This window comes from Poromitra crassiceps, assembly GCF_964638095.1.
Source record: "Poromitra crassiceps genome assembly, chromosome: 8".
NCBI lineage: Eukaryota > Metazoa > Chordata > Actinopteri > Beryciformes > Melamphaidae > Poromitra > Poromitra crassiceps.
In genome coordinates this window covers 23,686,418-23,707,172 of record NC_139629.1, presented here as the reverse complement: position 1 = coordinate 23,707,172, position 20,755 = coordinate 23,686,418, and the positions used below count along the sequence as shown (strand labels likewise).

The 20,755-nt window shown below is 45.6% G+C and overlaps 1 protein-coding gene and 1 pseudogene across 2 annotated transcripts in view; both read left to right on the top strand.

The window, feature by feature from the left end:
- Nucleotides 1-20,755, top strand: part of LOC310780923 (synaptic vesicle glycoprotein 2C-like) — a gene marked incomplete at both ends in the record, with an annotated part of 86,363 nt that overhangs the window by 19,043 nt on the left and 46,565 nt on the right. The gene's annotated exons all lie outside the window — the stretch shown is intronic.
- On the top strand, nt 562-2,934 carry LOC310781561 (DNA excision repair protein ERCC-6-like pseudogene; annotated as a pseudogene). Its single transcript has one exon. The product of its transcript is annotated as a DNA excision repair protein ERCC-6-like pseudogene (transcript).

Here is a 20,755-nt window from a genome sequence, read left to right as displayed (position 1 = left end):
ACCAATGATGTCACAATGTCAAGACTGACATGTCACACAGGCAACTCCGGTGTGAGCGGTGTGTGTGAGGGTGTGTGTGACATCACTGGTGACATCACTGACACTCATGTATAGAATTGGTAATGTCGAGATCTTGAGTTGCCCCGGTCATTGACATCAGTTAATTGGACACTGTGACAGCATCACCGATGTCAGTGTTGACATTTTGACATCATCATCATCAGTGATTTATGACATCAGTGATGTTATTATTGACAGTAATTTATTGAGTGGCATTACTGATGACATCACAACTGCTCAAGTGACATCACTGATGACATCATCACTGATGATCACTGATAATAAGGCCAGTAGATGATGGAATTGGTATTTAACAGAGCTCTTCCCTCAGGACGACCATAAGGTCTCTGGACTCTGCACAAAGAACAAACTCCAACAATGCCAAAAAGGAAAGGTTCTCTACTCTCCAATCCTGAAGCCAAGCGCAGGAAATTAGCTCATGCTAGCGAAACACCTGAGGAGTCAGATGGCATTAATGCAAGTGAGAAAAATAAAATGGTTATGGCACAGCAAGGCTCAGAGAGTAAGGATGAAGAGTTTGTCAACATCAACAACAGCGGCTTAATGCTTTTCAGAGAATTACATGACAATCTGTATGAGCACCAGAGAGCTGGAGTAGCCTTCTTGTACAGTCTGTACAGAGACGGCCATAAGGGAGGGATTCTGGCAGATGACATGGGCCTCGGGAAGACCATCCAGGTCATCTGCTTCCTTTCCGGCATGTACCGTGTTCAACTGGTGAAACACACGCTGCTTGTCATGCCAACAACAATCATCATAAACTGGACCAAAGAGTTTGCCAAGTGGGCTCCTGGCATGAGGGTCAAGGAGTTTCACGGCATATGCAAGGCGGAGCGGAACAAGAATTTGAAGGAAATTCAGAGCCTGGGTGGCGTGATCATCACCACGTACCCAATGCTTATCAACAACTGGCGGCGCCTGGCATTCCACTGTGGCCAAAAGTTCAAATGGGACTACATGATCCTGGATGAAGCACACAAAATAAAAACCAGCTCCACAAAAACAGCCAAAAGTGCCGACGGCATACCCGCCAGAAACCGTGTTCTTCTAACAGGCACTCCAGTCATGAACAAACTGAGAGAAATGTGGGCTCTCTTTGACTTTGCTTGCCAAGGCACGCTCCTCGGCACCTCTAAAACGTTTAAAGTGGAGTATGAGAACCCCATCACACGTGCCAGAGAGAAGGACGCAGATCCTCGAGAGAAGGCTCTAGGGTTCAAGATGTCTGAGAACCTGATGGCCATTATAAAGCCCTGCTTCCTCCGCAGGACAAAATCTGAGGTGCAGAAGATGAAGAGCACACAGTTGAAAGAACAACACATAGACAAGGATGGCAAAGTCCCGAATCATCCCAAAGAAGTTGGGGCGGTCATGCCAACACTGACGAGGAAGAACGACCTAATCGTTTGGACATACCTGAGCAAGCTGCAGGAAGATATATACAGGCAGTTTCTTTCAACGGACCATGTCAAGCAGGCGCTGATGACTACGGCGTCGCCTCTCGCTGAACTGGACATCCTGAAGAAGTTGTGTGACCACCCAACACTGCTCACTCAGCAGGCTAGGGCTCAGTTAGGCCTGAAGAGTGCAAATGACACCGAAACAACCGACGGAAAATTAATATCAGAAGAATTAATATCCGAGTCCGGAAAGCTTGTGTTTCTGATGGCGCTTCTCGAGAGGCTCAAACAGGAAGGTCACCGCACACTCGCCTTTTCTCGTTCCAGAAAGGTTCTTAGAATCATTCAACAAGTCCTGGAAAATAGAGGCTTCAAAATATTGAGACTGGACGGTACGATAACTCAGCTTGCCGAGAGAGAGATGCTCATCTCGAAGTTCCAGACAGAGCAGCAGCACTCCGTCTTCCTCCTGACCACCCAGGTAGGTGGAGTTGGAATCAATTTGACGGCAGCAACCAGAGTTGTGATCTTCGACCCCAGATGGAACCCAGCCACAGATGCTCAGGCTGTTGACAGAGCATACCGTATCGGCCAGACTGAAAACGTGGTGATCTACAGGCTGATCACCTGTGGGACGGTGGAGGAGAAGATCTACAGACGGCAAATCTTTAAAGATTCCCTGGTCAGACAGGCCACTGGGGACATGAAGAATCCATTCCGCTACTTCAGCCAGCAGGAGCTGAGGGAGCTCTTCACGCTGCAGGATACAAGATCCTCTTCCACGCAGATGCAGCTCCAATCCCTGCACTCCAGACACAGGAGGACAGATCCTAAGTTGGATGAACACATCGCCTACCTCCATGACATGAATATGTTTGGCATCTCTGATCACGACCTCATGTTCTCTCTCAACGACCATGACGAGGCCACCGTGGACCAAGAAGCACACCACTACAACGAGGGGAGGGTCCAGAAGGCTCAGGCATTGATGAAGGCCCAGTCGCAGATGCAAACGCACCTGACTGAGAGCATGGCATCGAACACAGAACCAGCATGGCTCAGACAACTGGTTCAACACAACAGCGAGTGGTCAAGTGAGAAGAAACCAAGAGTTAATTTTAATGTGGATAACTCCTTCTGTGAGAAAAGAGATAAAGAAGAGCTTGAGCAAAGTAGGAACATCTCCCATGTTGCTGAATTGGATGGATCAATGGAGTCGGACACCTCGATTATCACTACCAAGAGGAAAAGAACAGCAGTGATTTATGATAGTGAGGAGGAAGATGATGGGCAGCAGAGACAACCAACCTTGATGAATAATTCCAGGCAGCAGGAGCCTCCACACATGTGTTTCCATGAGTCTGATAGGGAGTACCGTCTGACTTACCAGACCACCGCAACCACACTGTTTTGGCGTCCCTACCTTGCAGCCACGACCTCCCACGGCTCCTAGCTATCCAGCAACATTCTTACCTCAACAGTCTACAAGTTGGTACCAGTCTGGGCACCGACCCGTTCAGCCTCCGTATGGCATAGCAGCTGTACCTGAGCAAACCTACAGGCTACCTACACCAACCACCGTGCAGCCACCACCTCCCAGGACTCCTAGATATCCAGCAGCTGTCTTACCTCAACAGTCTACAAGTTGCTACCAGTCTGGTCACCCACCGGTTCATCCTCCCTATGGCCTAAGAGCTGTAGCAGAGCAAACCTACAGGGGACCCAGACCAACCATCCCCAACTTAAGCTACCGTGCGCTTAGTGAATTTGTGTGTGTGTGTGTGTGTGTGTGTGTTTGCTTGCAATATCAGATGTTACTGTAGCATGTATGAATGTCCTAAGATGAAGCCAAAAAACCTTTAAATACAGTGTCATCAATATGAGGATTGTCGTGTGTGTTATTAACCTGATTTTTGTGTGTGTGTTATTAACCTGATATGACATGCTATGTGATATTACTGTAATTAAGTTATTAACCTGATATGACATGCTATGTGATATTACTATAATTACCAGTTATTAACTTGATATAAAATGTTGTGATATTACTGTAATTAACAGTTATTAACCTGATATGACATGTTATGTGATATTACTATAATTAACCTGATATGAAATGTCAAGTGATATTACTGTAATTAAGTTATTAACCTGATATAACATGTTATGTTATATTACTGTAATTAAGTTATTGACCTGATATAACATGTTGTGATATTACTCTAAGTTATTAACCTGATATGACATGTTAAGTGATATTACTGTAATTAAGTTATTAATCTGATATGACATGCTATGTGATATTACTGTAATTAACAGTTATTAACATGATATGACATGTTATGTGATATTACTGTAATTAACAGTTATTAACCTGATATGACATGCTATGTGATATTACTCTAATTAAGTTATTAACCTGATATGACATGTTATGTGATATTACTATAATTAGCAATTAACCTGATATGAAATGTCAAGTGATATTACTGTAATTAAGTTATTAACCTGATATAACATGTTATGTGATATTACTGTAATTAAGTTATTAACCTGATATAAAAATCTTATGTGATATTACTGTAATTAAGTTATTAACCTGATATGACATGTTAAGTGATATTACTGTAATTAAGTTATTAACACATTGACTGCCAGCCTTTTTTCAATGCTGTCGGTAGGTTCTGCCAGGTTTTTTTTTGAGGATTCTAGGCTCATTTTACAACAGCCGAGGATTCTTTTCTGTTAATACTTCGTGAACACCAATCATCTAAAAATAACTAATAGAATGTGTGCTTTCTCTGTCTAAAAGAGTTAGTTTGTAGAGTTAGTAGTTATGTAAGCATTAGCAGTTGAATACAGCATGGTTTCAGCGTGAGAAAAATTATTCAGAGATAAACGGCTTTTTGTGAAATTCGATAGAACAGTCACTTTAACCATTCATTTTTGGCATCAGTAAGACCTAAACAATAGTTTTGAACAGTAATTTCCTCCATAACAGCAGGAAACTCCCCTCTGCTCAACTCCTCCCTCCGTGGGCGTTCTTCTTGGCTGCAGCGCCATGTCACAAGCACTTTCCTACCTGTGCAAATGCACTTTCTCATACTCTCGACCTCTCAAATAAATTTCTGAATAGAAATTAAATTACTCTAAATTAGAGCGAAAAGAAACAAAAAAGAATGGGTTGAAAATCCCATTCTAAAAGCCTTTTATGGCTGTTTCCAATTTGGTGCTATTTTGCAAGGCAAAATGGCCTGCTGCACCACAAGCTTGTCACAGTCTCACTGCCCCGCTGCCGCTGTGCGGCTGTGCCTGGCCGCTCCCCGAGGAAGCCCGGCTGGACTCGCCCGCCTCCCGGAGCCCTGGCCGAGAGCTCCGATGAAGCCCCTGCGACTCTGGTCATATTTACGCTGCGTGCCTCAAAGTGTGCTCCATCCGCAATCCACCATGCAAGTTTGCAATCCCCCACAGCCAGGACCCAGGCGAAAGCGAAAGCGTTTTCGCCCCATCCATTTTCATGATAATGGCTTCCATGCTGCTGTCTTGGCTTGCTTGGCTCTCAATAGTCTGAGCACCGTCTCCACTCAGTGGGTCGGCGGAATGGATTGCACACGCCCGGCGGCTCTAACACTATAATAGGAGATGCAAAAGGGCCAGATCAACGATCCACCGTCAAAAAAAAAAAATCGATCGTTGGCGTCAACAGCTGGATATTGAAAACGTGTTAACACGTCGTTGGCAGTGAATGTGTTAACTCATTCATGGCCAGTTTAGGACTGCCAATATTTAGCTCAGGCCAAAGATTTTCATAGCTTTTAGCATGTTCTGTACTCTACTTATAGCCATTTATATACACCCTGTTTTCACCAAAAAGGTCTCTCTGAGAAGAGAAACAGGAGAAAAGGCCATTTTTGTAAAGGACACAATCTCAGGCAGAACTCGCTCTCAATTCTTTTATTTTGAACTGTATTGACATCAGACATGTAAATATTATTCGTTATGACACAAATGACAAAAAAAAAAGATATATATATATATATATACATGAAGTGCATTTTTTACATTCAACAATACAGTTTACTCAGTGTGAGTGAGTGTGCAGACAGACACACATACAGACAGACAGACAGACAGACACACAGACAGACAGACAGACAGACAGACACACACACACACACACACACACACACACACGATCCCCCTTTTATCTTCGTTACGTTGTTTCCGGGTCTGAGTACTGCTGGCGTCTGCTGCTGTGACTGCCGCTTCTGTCCGCGTCCTTACTTTTCGTTATTGTTAGCTGTTCGTGTGTTTATTTTGTTTTGTTCTGGTCCACCCGTCCTCGTCCATGTCTCCCTGTCCTATCCTCCCTGCTGTTTGATCGTTCCCGTTTTCCCCTCGGCTATTCAACACGTCCTCACCACCCTCTGGATTATCGATCATTTCCTCATTCCTCCGCTGATCAACACATCTCTGGATTACTTTCTCCCGTTGGATTTATCATTCCCTCTCACTGCCTGGACTCCTTCTGCTTCGCCCCTCCATGACCGACCCGCTGCGTGTGACTCCGTCTCGTCTCTTTCGGGCTGGCACACAGGAACGGGGTCCAGGGACCAGGATCGATCATGTTGGTCACGGGTTTGACTACCGCGAACAACTCATCCATGTTCGCTCTGCCCTGCAGCAAGGTGACCAGCTCGTGCAGCGCGCCGAGGGGCGTTTCAATGGCGTTTCTCCTCTCTGCACAAGGAAGCGTTTCTCCGTTTTCTGTTCTTTCCTCCTGCTCAATTTCAAAACAACAGCTGCGGTAGTTGTTTGTTCACGTGTTGTCGGCCTGACTTTGAGGCCAGGGACCTGATACCATGTCACAGGCTGGGGAAGTCTTTGAACTACGCGCTGCACTAATAAAAACAAAAACACGTCAAACACGTCTTTGGCGTGGAGGCACATTCCTGATAAGACGTTAAAGACGTCTTTGGCCATGAATGAGTTAACCTGATATTACATGTTAAGTGATATTACTGTAATTAAGTTATTAACCTGATATGACATGCTATGTGATATTACTGTAATTAACAGTTATTAACCTGATATGACATGTTATGTGATATCACTGTAATTATAGGGGGACTTACCCCCCAGATATGTAACAAAACGGCATGCTGCTTGATTTGAAAAAACCTATGGCAAAAACCAAGAAATGATGTCTCCTCTTGTCTCACTACTACTCTTTGGCTGTGCTCAGCTCAGGAATTTTTTTCCGGAAATCGACGCCATGACAGTTTGCTCACCGCCTCGAAAATAAGTTATTTGAGAGCTCCAAAATCTTTATAAGTATCAACAACTAGCCAACGCTGGTGGCCTGTATGGAAACAGCGTTGCTCAAAATGGTTGAAAGTGATATCAATTTGGCCATTCAGTGGCGAACTAGAAATTGACTCCATTGACTCCCCATGTGTGTGTAAGTATCGTTAAAATAGCCTAGTGATGCGAGCCTGCTTACCACAGCACAGCACAATAGGACAAACCCCCCCCCCGCTCTCAACACGCTCATGTAATCACAATGCGAGATTTCTCCACGTTATTCCCTTGTCCAACTTGCCATATAGACCGCTATGAAGTCCCTTTTTAATTTTCGTTTCTCCCTTTTTCGTGATTCTTGTCAAAAAGTTGTAGTGCACCTCTGATTTTTCCTCTCGAGCGCAGGGCAGAGCTGCAGAGCTCCCTCCTCCTCCTCCTCATACCCTGGCTGCTCAATCCATTCCAGTCTGTCCAAACTTAATACCGATCTAATCTCAGTATGAGAGGGAAATATATTATAGTAGCCGATATGTTTAGAGCAGCATTGTCACGTTGTCACGTCGTAGTATAGCGTTATATATGACGGCGGGGATGAAAATGTGCAAACACACATTCTCACCCCTCCCTCCCTCCTCCTCTCTCTCTCTCTCGGCACAATCAAGTGGTTGAGTAGTTCTCAATGTGGGGCCAGGGGACCACCAGTGGTCCTTGAGAGGATTCCAGGATTCTCTGTTATCTCTCAACCTAATATATACGGAATTCTGGACAAAATCATATCTAGGCTACATAAAAAATAAAATCAGATTTGCATCTGAGAGACCAAATCTCATCATATGGGGGTCCATTGCCACAATGTGAACTAAATTAGGGCTCCTTAGTATGAAAAAGGTTGGGAATGATTTACAGCAACACAATGCCATTTCCTTCCTCTTATGATTATAGTGGCGTTTATTGATAGTAGTGAGGTCTCTAGACCATATTTCAAGCAGAAGGCCATTCGTGCATAATCTAATCCGATCACCCCCTGACGTCAGTCAAGTTCTAGTATGACGTGGTCAGTCAAAGTCTTAGTATGACGTCTGTAATGACGTCAGATATGACGTCAGTTAATTCTCATATATATAGCAAGGGTTCTACGTCACCTCTCTCTCTCTGGCCGATCATAGCAGCAGCTAGCTTCATGGCAGTCCATCTCCCCTGAAGCCGTCCTCCGAAGCGTTGTTTTGCACCATATCTGAAGACCGAATCAGCACCCTCAAGCTTTCTCTACCCGTGGATATTCCCCGCAGATCTCTCAACGCTCCCCACGGCCACTCCACTCCTGGTATGTCGAGTTCCGAGCCAGAGCAGTCCATGGACAGCGACGACAGCTTAGTCATCGATACCCTGTTCCGGATCGGCCACGGCACGTACTTGCCTTCCGAGACGCCTGACGAAGACGTTGGCGAAGCGGCCGGACCACAGGCTGCCAACGTAGCCACGATGAAAAGGCCCGGCGCGCGTTCCCGTGGCACGGGGCGCGCCACTGCGACGGCCCGTGGGAGGAAAGCAGAAGACGAAGCGCCGCGCGCGCGTGGACGCCCAAGAGCGCGTGCGAGCGTGCCGGAGGGGGAGGCCGCTCGGCGCGGACGTGCGAGAGGCCGCGGACGAAGACCAGTAGAGGCAGCTGCCCCGAGAGCTGGGAGTCGCCGGGGAAATGCAGGCCGCGGGGCCGCCGCGAGACGCCATGTCCTTCCTGGTCGCACTGACCTCCAGGCCGCCGCCCCGGAAGCGGAAACGGCCCCATTCGTAGCTCCGCCGAGCCGACAGGGGTCGTCAAGAGCCATTCTGCTGTCCCTGCTAGATGCTAGCAGATCAGTAGAGGCTCGTCTGAGGGCCCTGGAAACCCCCCCCCCATTCCCCCCACGTTCGCCGCAGCCCAGCTGGCGCAGCAGCCGATCCTGCCCCCGCCCTTGCAGCAAGCCGACGTGCTCCCCACCACCACCCAACCCGCCCAGATGAACACCCTGGCGTCCGCCACGCCCGCCATCCCATTTGGTATGCCTTTTGTTTCTCCCTGTGCCAATGTTTCTCCCAGGCTGAGGTCCCAGATTTTGCAGGGCAGAGACATTAATTTAGTTAGCATACTCCTGCCATCCCCCGAGTGTAAAAGGAAGGTTACGGGTGACCCAGATGCCCCTGTCTATTTAAAGTCGTCCGACCCCCGCCTGCCCAAAGACCTTTCCTTATGTGACTTCCTGAACACGTTTGGCGTTTACCGCGACGTGATTTGCGACGTGTACCCAGAGCGCCGCCATGAGCTAGACAAATATCTAGCGCTAATAGGGGACCTCTACTCCAACCACGGTAAACTATTCTACCAATATCATAAAGCATTTTCCGCTAAAGCCGCCCTGATGATCACTCAGACTAATACGCGGCTTAACTGGTCCATCATGGACATGCAGATCTTCACATCGTTGGTTAGCGGGCGGCCGGCGAACACCTGCTACTCGTGCGGCGAACCGGGGCACTCTGCACAATTCTGCCCAAAGGCGGCCTTTCAGTCCGGCGACGCCCCCACCCCCGCCCCCTCCTGGGCGCCCGACACCAGCGGGTCCTCCCAGGTGCATACCCATACCCCCAACTCCCTTTGCAGATATTTCAATGAAAACTTGTGCACATATCCCAAATGTAATTTCCTGCACGCATGTAGCACCTGCGGGGACGCCCACCCCCGCTCCGGCTGCCCGCAAAGGACCCGCCCCCCACCAAACAAGAAATATTGATTTACATTGCTTTGAAAACACCACATGTACTGTAGGTGTCCCTTGTGTTTTGATTAAATAAAGCGAGTTGATCGACAATTTATCTGGTCTGTGATCCGATCATCCTATCATTAAATGCCCACCAATAACAATAGTAATAATACAACTAAGAGGGTAAAAAAAAAAAAAAAAAAAAAAAAAACATACATGTTAAAAGCCGACAACCTCTGGGGGGAAGATCCGGATCCGGATTCGGATTCCGGACCCCTCATCGTACAATTCGGTTCGCCATACAAACCCCTAAGTCACCCAAGTCCAACGCCAAGTCAAGTCACCCAGGCCAAGTTGGGAACCCCTAAGTCACCAAGTCACCAACCCCTAAGTCAGGCGGAAGATCCGGATCCGGACTCGGATTCCGGACTCCTCTTCCGGACTCCTCGTCGTACAATTTGGTTCGCCATACAAACCCCTAAGTCATCCAAGTCCAGCGCCAAGTCAAGTCACTAAGTCACCCAGGCCAAGTCGGGAACCCCTAAGTCACTAAGTCACCCAGGCCAAGTCGGGAACCCCTAAGTCACTAAGTCACCAACCCCTAAGTCATCCAAGTCCAGCGCCAAGTCGGGATATCACTAAGTCACCCAGGCCAAGTCGGGAACCCCTAAGTCACTAAGTCACCAACCCCTAAGTCATCCAAGTCCAGCGCCAAGTCGGGAAGTCACTAAGTCAGCCAGGCCAAGTTGGGAACCCCTAAGTCACTAAGTCACCAACCCCTAAGTCATCCAAGTCCAGCGCCAAGTTGGGAAGCGCCAGCCGTAAGTCACTAGGTCACCTACCCCTAAGTCACTAAGTCACCAACCCCTAAGTCATCCTAACTTCTGGAAACAATCTACTCCCCATGGCTCGCTACATCAGGCTCAGGCCTCAGACTGGCCCCCCGGCTCCCCTGTTCCTCATCGCACCTCGTCACCACATGACAAGATCCTGGTTCATCCTGCACCTCAAGCGGACGCTCCCGCTGGTCTTCATCAGCATTCTCCAGCTACACCCGCCCGGAGCAGGCGGCCATACCGTGGCCCAAAGAACCCTCCTTCCTTAATCGGCGAGCATGGCAACGAACAGTGTCCCGGGCTCCGTGCCAAAATGTCTCGTTGGTGGTGGCTCCCCGAAAAGCACAGCGCCCAGTAAGGCGCAGTAAATCTCCCGGATCATTTTTGGGGGGAAGAGAGAGAGAGTCGAGAGAGAGAGTCAGGGTCAGTCAGAAGGCCAAGTCGTGCGGCGCGCAAGGCCCGACCGAGTTGGGAAGCGCCAGCCGCAAGTAGGGGGATCAAGATCGAAGGCCCGACCGAGTTGGGAAGCGCCAGCCGCAAGTAGCTGTAAGTCGTTAAAAAGGTCAAAGGCCAGAAAAGTACAATCAATTACTAATGTACCAAGATCGAAGGCCCGACCGAGTTGGGAGCGCCAGCCGCAAATAGCTGTAAGTCGCTAAAAGGTCGAAGGCCAGAAAAGTACAATCAACTACCGGTGCCCGCAGATCTCAATTAACCTCCGGTAATCAGATCTTCCTTTTGGGGGATCTCCTAGCCTATGCAGATGCCCTCCTCTTGCCTCAAGAGCAGCGCCACTGGCTAATGGAGTCATGCGCCAAAGTATTTGCCATGCATGCCGATTGCTAAATAAAGTTTGTTAAATCCTACCAACTGGCCTCTCATGATTGAAGTGAGGTCTCTAGACCATATTTCAAGCAGAAGGCCATTCGTGCATAATCTAATCCGATCACCCCCTGACGTCAGTCAAGTTCTAGTATGACGTGGTCAGTCAAAGTCCTAGTATGACGTCTGTAATGACGTCAGATATGACGTCAGTTAATTCTCATATATATAGCAAGGGTTCTACTTCACCTCTCTCTCTCTGGCCGATCATAGCAGCAGCTAGCTTCACGGCAGTCCATCTCCCCTGAAGCCGTCCTCCGAAGCGTTGTTTTGCCCCATCCACCTCCCCAGTCCGCCACCAACGAGTCGTGACTCCTGATCCCCCACGGGGGGGGGATCTCCTAGCCTATGCAGATGCCCTCCTCTTGCCTCAAGAGCAGCGCCACTGGCTAATGGAGTCATGCGCCAAAGTATTTGCCATGCATGCCGATTGCTAAATAAAGTTTGTTAAATCCTACCAACTGGCCTCTCATGATTGAAGTGAGGTCTCTAGACCATATTTCAAGCAGAAGGCCATTCGTGCATAATCTAATCCGATCACCCCCTGACGTCAGTCAAGTTCTAGTATGACGTGGTCAGTCAAAGTCCTAGTATGACGTCTGTAATGACGTCAGATATGACGTCAGTTAATTCTCATATATATAGCAAGGGTTCTACGTCACCTCTCTCTCTCTGGCCGATCATAGCAGCAGCTAGCTTCACGGCAGTCCATCTCCCCTGAAGCCGTCCTCCGAAGCGTTGTTTTGCCCCACCCACCTCCCCAGTCCGCCACCAACGAGTCGTGACTCCTGATCCCCCACGGGGGGGGGATCTCCTAGCCTATGCAGATGCCCTCCTCTTGCCTCAAGAGCAGCGCCACTGGCTAATGGCCTATGCAGATGCCCTCCTCTTGCCTCAAGAGCAGCGCCACTGGCTAATGGAGTCATGCGCCAAAGTATTTGCCATGCATGCCGATTGCTAAATAAAGTTTGTTAAATCCTACCAACTGGCCTCTCATGATTGAATTGTGTTACATAGGAGTTGGTAGGAAAATAGCAGGCGATTGTAATCAATTAACCGGTGATTAACAGGTCAAGTGACACAAACAGCCAATGAGCTGTGTGTATTGTAGCGCCATATTGGTAGGAAAATGCTTGTGACATCATGGGAAAAGGCTTGGAGGAACCGGGAAAGGGTACAGGGGGAGTAGGGGAGTAACTATCTTGAAATCCCATAGTCTTTGGTTCATCGTGACGTCACAACGTATCAAATCTCCCATTCATTTGAGGGCAAAAAAAAGCAGTGTTCAACCCATAGAGGGCACTTATGCAGCTGAAAATAATACAAATGGTACAATGGTAACAGTTTGGCCTCAAATGTGGAAATATTGACCAGAATTCTTCACACACCACCCCCAAAGTCATATATATTGTTACAAATATACATACTTCAGCATGCCCTGGGACGCGTCATTAGTGATGTTAACGGGGGTCGTAAGGTGTTTCGGGTCTGTTCAACATCATCCCATACGCCCAGTAGACCCAGCCGAGGCCGATTAAGACCCCGACCCGCATCCCAGAAGCAGCCGCACACGGATCAGCCTTCCTACTCTGTCTGCAACGTTGCCCGCGGAAGGGCCGATCACGCCCAATCCGCTGCAATAGAGCTAGTGCTACAGTACAGTACCCTTCGGTGCATGGAGGCTCTAAGGCGCTGTGGGTTGTCTTAGGGCCGCTCACCTCCTTCGTCTCACCAGGCCCTCCCGGGGCAAAGCCATCCAGAGGCAGAGAGGATGCCTCAAGAGGGCCTGTGCGCTGCACCGAGCACCTCGCTCTAGCCTGAAGGACCCCAGGCCGCGCCGATATTTACACAAAGATTTACACATTTATACAAAGTCATATATATTGGTTAAAAGCTGAAAAAAAGTGTTTTGGGGGTAAGTTACACTTTAAGTTATTAACCTGATATGACATGTTATGTGATATTCGTGTAATTAACAGTTATTAAACTGATATGACATGCTATGTGATATTAGTGTAATTAACAGTTATTCACCTGATATGACATGTTATGTGATATTACTGTAATTAACAGTTATTAAACTGATATGACATGCTATGTGATAGTGTAATTTACAGTTATTAACCTTATATGACATGTTGGGCCTGTCTGATTCTCAAGTGAACAAGCTTTATAGGTGGCATTTCTAGGTAATAAGTTGTAATTAGGCTGTCTGAAACCAGTTTGATACATAAGTTCACTGAATTTGCAACCTTTCTAGGTACCTGGTTATGGATCATTTTTAAGGAACCATACCATGCACACTTTGGTGGGTTAGGGTATCCCATGATACCTTGCGACCCTTACAACCAACGAAGAAGAACGAAGCAAGCCCAAACGAGCCCCTAATGGCGACGCCCACAAAGCCAACCGCATCAGAAAAAAGTGAAACAATGTTGGCTAAATAACAAACATATTTCACTTTCTTTTCGTTTTTATTCTAGAATAGTCAATAACGTCAGCCTTTACTTAAATTTAGTGTAGTCAGATGTTTGTACAGTGTCAGGAAAGTCACTTTTGAACAATAGTAGGAAGCATCTTACCTGACGGTGTTCTGGACAGCAGCCACTAGTTAGGTTGCTAATATAACTAACGTTCGAGAACTCGCTCCGCCCGCCCCAAAGCAGGACTACACAGCCAGGAGGATAGCACCATTGCAAACCTTCAATTGTAAGTGGAGTTCGTTTTAACTAGAGCTGTGCATCTTCACTGATCTCACGATTCGATACGATTCGATTATACAAGTCTACGATTCGATTCGATCCGATTATACGATGCATCTCGATGCATCGCGATGCATCTTAAATCGATGCATCACTTTTTCCGCAATACATGATTTATTTTTTCTCACTTTCTTTTTTCTCACTGTGTGGCTACTTTTAAAATAAAAGTGCATTTGGAATTGCATTGTATTATGATCCATAATTAAAATAAACAACTGCATGTACTTACATTCTATTTTATTTGATTATTAAAAAAATAAAATAAAAATAAATAAAAAAATAAATAAAAATTAAATAATCGATTTTTGATATTTGTTAATCGATTCAGAATCGTCCTATTAAGCATCGCGATGCATCTCTGAATCGATTATTTTCGGCAGCTCTAGTTTTAACTGTGCTTTATTAAATGATAAGCTGTCATTACTTCCCATTTAGCGTTTGTAATATTTTCATTCGCTGGGTTTTACGCTTTTAATTTGAAGGCGGAAAGGGGAAATGGTGTATTCGTAGATTGAATTGACACTGGTCTGTCAATTCTATCAGTTCATATGTACCATTTCCCTTTTTCGCCTTCAAATTAAAAGTGTTCACGGTAGCCTGTGAAACCTCGACCTTTCTGGATTATAAAAGTAGTATAACGTTAGAGAAAACAGCGCCCAGCCATGCCGTTTTATACAAATGTATAATGCTTTGGGATTCAACTTGATCAATCTTGGTCAGAAAAAATCTTGTATATTCAATGGAAACAGCACCAGTGTGACCTGTCGCATGCAATGCTACCTTCAAGCATGAAGTCTGAAACAAATTATTTTTCATCCACCTATATTAAAATTAGTTACCTAATTAATCAAGTATCTAGTTAGGTAGCTAGGTGATAGGAGCTCACTTGAGTTACAGACAGACCCGTTATGTGTGTTATGGGAGTTACCAGGCAGGGAAATGACACCACCATCTCGTCTATTTTACTCTACTGCCAAATACTTACTGCACTTTGTGCAATAATCAAGTAATCCACACTTACAGATGTTCACTTTACTGACTGGACCTAATGCATCTATATAAGTCTATATAGGTCAAATAAAAAAATCATAAAAGAAATGATTAAAATCGAATATTAAAATAAAAGCACTGAAAATCGAATTATTTGGATTATTGAGGAAGATTGTCATGTATGTATTGTATTAGGGCCCTATGCCATAAATGTCATGATGTCATGTATGTTGTGTATGTCATAAATGTCACAATGAATTGAAAATGGGGGACCCTGATGTAAACAAGACAAACGTCTTTCTCTGGTCTGCATCCCCTTAACAATTGTGTGTAATGAGCCGTACTGTATTGTACCCATTCTGCAATCTGTTAAATAAAGTTTTCATTCATGCATTCATTCATGCATTCATTCATTCATTCATTGACAGCCCTAATGATGTCACAATGACCTAAAATGGCCTGCGAAGCGAAGGCCTAAAACATAAAATAATATCGCTGTTATAGTGCAAAAATGTGGCAGGTTGGTGTAATTTTTTGTTTCTGAGTAGTGGGTGACATTTCCAACCTAATGTTCATCCGATTGACTTCAAACTTGGGGAGTGTGCTCCTGGGAACTCGAAGTAGTGCGGCGCTGAATTTCTTGCAATTTGATATAGTGCCACCTGCTGGCAATACAAAAAGCAGTTTATCTCGAGAAACATTTGTCCCATTGTGACTTCAAACTTGGGGAGTGCGCTGCTCGGACCCCGATGGAGTGCGGTGCCGCATTTCATGCAATTTGGACTTATTCCAGGACTGTCTGTATGTCTTTCCTTCGCGTATCTCGAGAACCGTTTGTCGGATCGACTTCAAACTTGCGCTTAGGGGGACCTGACAGAGTGCAGTGTGTGTGCGGGGGGGAAGCGCCCACGCGGTGGTGCATGGGGGAACGGGCACTGCACTAGTACATATAAAAAGCATACACATAGCACTGACTCTCACTCTGCAGTGAGTGGCTCTGGGGGAGGGCGTGGCCCCCACAGTAACCCAGTTCCACCTCTGTGGGAGAAAACACTTTCGCAAATGCAGGGGAGGGTTGTAAGGTATACTGCACATTGTAATGTATTGTATATTGTTCTTTTGTTATTTAAAAATAAAAAAATATATACAAACTTTGCACTTTGCACAAACCATGCCAAACTTCTTTGACGCAAATTTGGCGCCAATAGTCCTAATGGCGGCACTACAGCGACCGTCTAAAGTTTAAAACTTTGAAAATTCATAAAAAATCAGGCACACGTGCTACGGCTTTGCAACTTTCACCGAAATGTGGGCCCAAATGAGGAGAACCCTTTGTACACTGCAATCTATGGCCAATTATGAATTATGAATCGTAAAATTATGAAAACCAGCATTTGCATCGTTAGACTGTCCTATACAAAAGTATCAAACAGATTTTAGATTGATCAAAAATTGAGCCCACAGTGCATCAAAATGTTGAATTCTGCCCCCATGTATAGCCTAAAGAGCATCTTAATTGCCCTAATTACCTAGGGCAATTAGGTTGTATTTGTGATGTCATCAGTCACACTCGAGCAATTGTGATGCCATCAGTGATGTCACTCGAACAATTGTGATGTCATCAGTGATGACATCACATTGCTGTGGCCGGGCACAGCAATGGGTCTGTGCCCGGCCACGACCCATTGCTGTGCAGCAGCTATAATTTGCATTTAAATTTGTTAACTTTGCTTTGGCAATAAGTACTTTTGGATTTCATGCCAATAAAGCACATTCGATTGAACTGGATTCAATTGAAAGGAAGGATTGAGAGAGATGTAACAAAAGTCATGTCAGTGTCAGATTAGAACCCATGCTGTGCAGTGTGCACCTTTAAGACCCATGAAACAAGTGATGATGTCATCAGTGATGATATCAGTGATTATGTGTCAGTCAAGCAATTGTGATATCAGTGATGATGTCATCAGTGATGGCACTCAAGCAATTGTGATGTCCCCTAGTGATGAGTGATGTCACTCGAGCAATTGATTTCACAGACGGTGATGAGCTCATAAATCACACATTATGAAATACAGTTGTAGTCGGCTCGGCCTTGTGGCCAGGTCACTTATGGCTAGCTCACTTATCTCAGATGATGTACTAAATCACTGATGAAGTCACAGACAGTGAGTTCTGGTGGCTGACCTAGCCACTTTTATAGGGATGTCATATCACTGATAAAGTCATAAGGATGTCATAATGTGGGGGCGTATACATTCACACTTGGGCTTGATGACTTGATGATGTCACACCGATGACATCGCCACCAATGACATCATCACCGATCACATCACAATTGGTCATGTGACATCACTGATCACATCAATGTCACTTATTCATAGGCATTGCAACATCATCAGTGATGTCATAAATCACTGATGATGTCATAGACATTGTGAGATCATCAGTGATTTCACTTCTGGCTAAAGACCTTATCCTTTACGGGAAGCACCCTCTGGAATAATCTACCTCCCTCTATTAGAGAATGCCCTAGTCTCGCCACTTTCAAAGGCCAGTTGAAATTATGGCTCAGATCAAAACAACAATGTGACCACACTTAACATCTGTTATGTTTCGCTGCATGCTCTGTGTGTTTTATTAGTGGCCGGGCCAGCGAAGCGCCAGGCCACTTCTTGTATTTGCCTTTATTATTATTATTATTATTATTATTCTTCATCCTCCTGGGAAGTTCGACTTCCCATGGATGAAAACTAACCAAACTTTGCACAAAGGTCCAGTCCCATGCCAAACGTCTTTGACACAAATTTGGGGCCAATAGTCCTAACGGTGGCACTACAGCGACCGTCTAAAGTTTAAAACTTAAAAAATTCATAAAAAATCCGGCATACGTGCTACGGCTTTGCAACTTTCACCGAAATGTGCGCGTAAATGAGGGGAAGCTTTTGTACAATGCAACCTATGGCCAATTATGAAGTCTAAAGACCGCAAAACTGCAAAAACTGCAAAAACGATTAAACCCTACTCCTCCCACATTTTTTCTTCAAACGACACCAAACTTCAGTATCTGCATCGTTAGACTGTTCTACACAAAAGTATCAAACCAGATTTTCGATCGGTCAAAAATTGAGCCCACAGTGCATCAAAACGTTGAATTCTGGCCCCGTGTATAGCTTAATTACCTTAATTACCTTTGGCAATTAGGTTGTATTTGTGATGTCATCAGTCAGTCAAGCAATTGTGATGCCATCACTGATGTCACTCGAGCAATTGTGATGTCATAATAGCTTAAAGCCTTGAGACTTGCCCAGCCACGACCCATTGCTGCGCAGCAGCCACTTTTTGGCGCGTAATAACCCCCACAATTTCTGCGCCACATAGACATGTCCGAACTCAAAACATGCGGCTTATTGAGGACAGGTGTGCTATGACTTTTCTAAGGGTTTGGTCAAGCGGTTTGGCACTTCTTTTGAATGGACCCAGACCCGGCCGGGTATTCGGGGGGTCGGGCATACCCGAAGACCTCTAGCTTAAAGCCTTGAGACTTGCCCGGACACGACCCATTGCTGCGCAGCAGCTATAATTATAATCATTTTAGGTTTTACTAACCTTTTGTACTATTCATTTTTTGGTTCTATTAATTGTGTGTGTTTTAATCATTTTTGGTTTTACTAATCTTCCGTATTATTAATCTTTTTTGTACTATTAATCTTTTTTCTCCTTCATGATTACATCAACCTGCCATGGGACTACAGGTGGAAACTAGCCCTTGGGCTATAACCTGACATGTTTACTGTACGGCTGTACTGTTCATTAACGTGTAATGTCCCACTCTTTAAATAAATGAATCTGAATCTGAATCTGAATCTGAGTGATGCAATAGAGTGAATTGTAATGCCATCAGTGATGTCTGTGTGTTTGTCACAAAGAAAGAAAGAGGCCAGGTCTCCGATGATGTCATCGCCTATGTCCCTGCGAAAACCTCACTCCCCCAACTCATGGGACGGTACATTTTGAATGATGCACCAATACACCCAGAGAGACTTGTGATTCAGACCCTCCGTCGCTGGAAGCATGCTGACGGCGTAAGAGGAAAGAAAGAAAGAAAAAAGAAAAAAAAAAGGCCAGGTCGCCGATGATGTCATACAGTTCTAGACAGCTAGGCCTGGTCACTACTATAGTGATGTCACATCACAGATGATGTCATAAATCACTGATGATTTCACAGATACTGTTGAGGCCATAAATCACGATGATGTCATAGAGTTCTAGACGGCCTGGTGGCTAGGTCACTACTATGATGATCATCATAATGTGGGGATGTATTCTACATTTGAGCAATTGTGATGTAATCAGTGATGTCACTCGAGAAATTGTGATGTCATCGGTGATGATGTTATCACTGAGTGATGTCATCAGTGAGACCTAAACCCAACCTCCTCGTGCCTAAATCCAACACAATCAGGGGCAGAGTAGCCGGGTCTTACCTAGACGAGGCGTGTGTGATCCATAATAATGCATCCGTGACATTATCAGCGATGTCATGAATCACTGATCATGACATACATCATCAGTGATGTCATAGACTCAATTGTGATGTAATTCGTGATCAGTGATGTCATAAATCCTAGACGAGGCGTGTGTGATCCATAATAATGCATCCGTGACATTATCAGCGATGTCATAAATCACTGATCATGCCATACATCATCAGTGATGTCATAGACTGAATTGTGATGTCATTCGTGATCAGTGATCGTCATCAGTGATGTCATAAATCCTTCCCTGCTTTTTGGTTTATAAAAGGATGACTCTTCCTGTCACAGGCATAGCAGAGACATGGTTTTCAACAAGCTCTGTGGCTCTGGCTTATTTGAGAGCAATCGGAGAGCTTCAGCAGGATCTGAGCTCAGCAGTCTGCACTCAAAGAAGAAGAAACTCAAGCTCTTGGTAGTGGTGTCTGTGTGTCTGGTTGTGGTTTGTGTGCCAGTATGTGTTTTTTATGTACTTTCAAAAACACACCAACCACAGTTTCAGACCCATCAACGACCCATCAATGAAACTGAACGGCAGGAACTTCAGGAATCACTGAAGCTCTTAAAGGAGAAAGTGGAGCTCTTGAATAAAGTTAAAGGAAACTGTGACCAAACAGCAGAACACCTTAAGGACCAGGCCCGACACACAGAGAGGCAGATTAATGAGGAGTTTAAGAAGCTTCGGCAGTTTCTTCAAAATGAAAAGGAGGCCAGGTTGGCTGCACTGATGGAGGAAAAGGAGCGGAAGAGTCAAGTTATGAGGGAGAAGATTGACGGTCTGAGCAGAGACATAGCAGCAGCTCTTTTGTCCGGAGTCCCCCTGGACCCCCTGCCGAAGGACCTCCAGCTGGTGTCAGGAGCTCTGATAGACGAGGCCAAACACGTGGGCAACCTGCGCTTCAAAGTCTGGTGCAAGATGAATGAGATGGTCTCCAAAACTCCCGTCCAGCATCACAAGGAGGAACTTAAGGAGAAAGTCGAGCTCTTTAGTAAAGTTACACGACCCATCAATGAAACTGAACGGCAGCACAAGGAGGAACTTGAGAAAGTGGAGCTCTTTAGTAAAGTTACAGGACCCATCAATGAAACTGAACGGCACCACAAGGAGGAACTTAAGGAGAAAGTGGAGCTCTTTAGTAAAGTTAGAGGACCCATCAATGAAACTGAACGGCACCACAAGGAGGAACTTAAGGAGAAACTGGAGCTCTTTAGTAAAGTTACACGACCCATCAA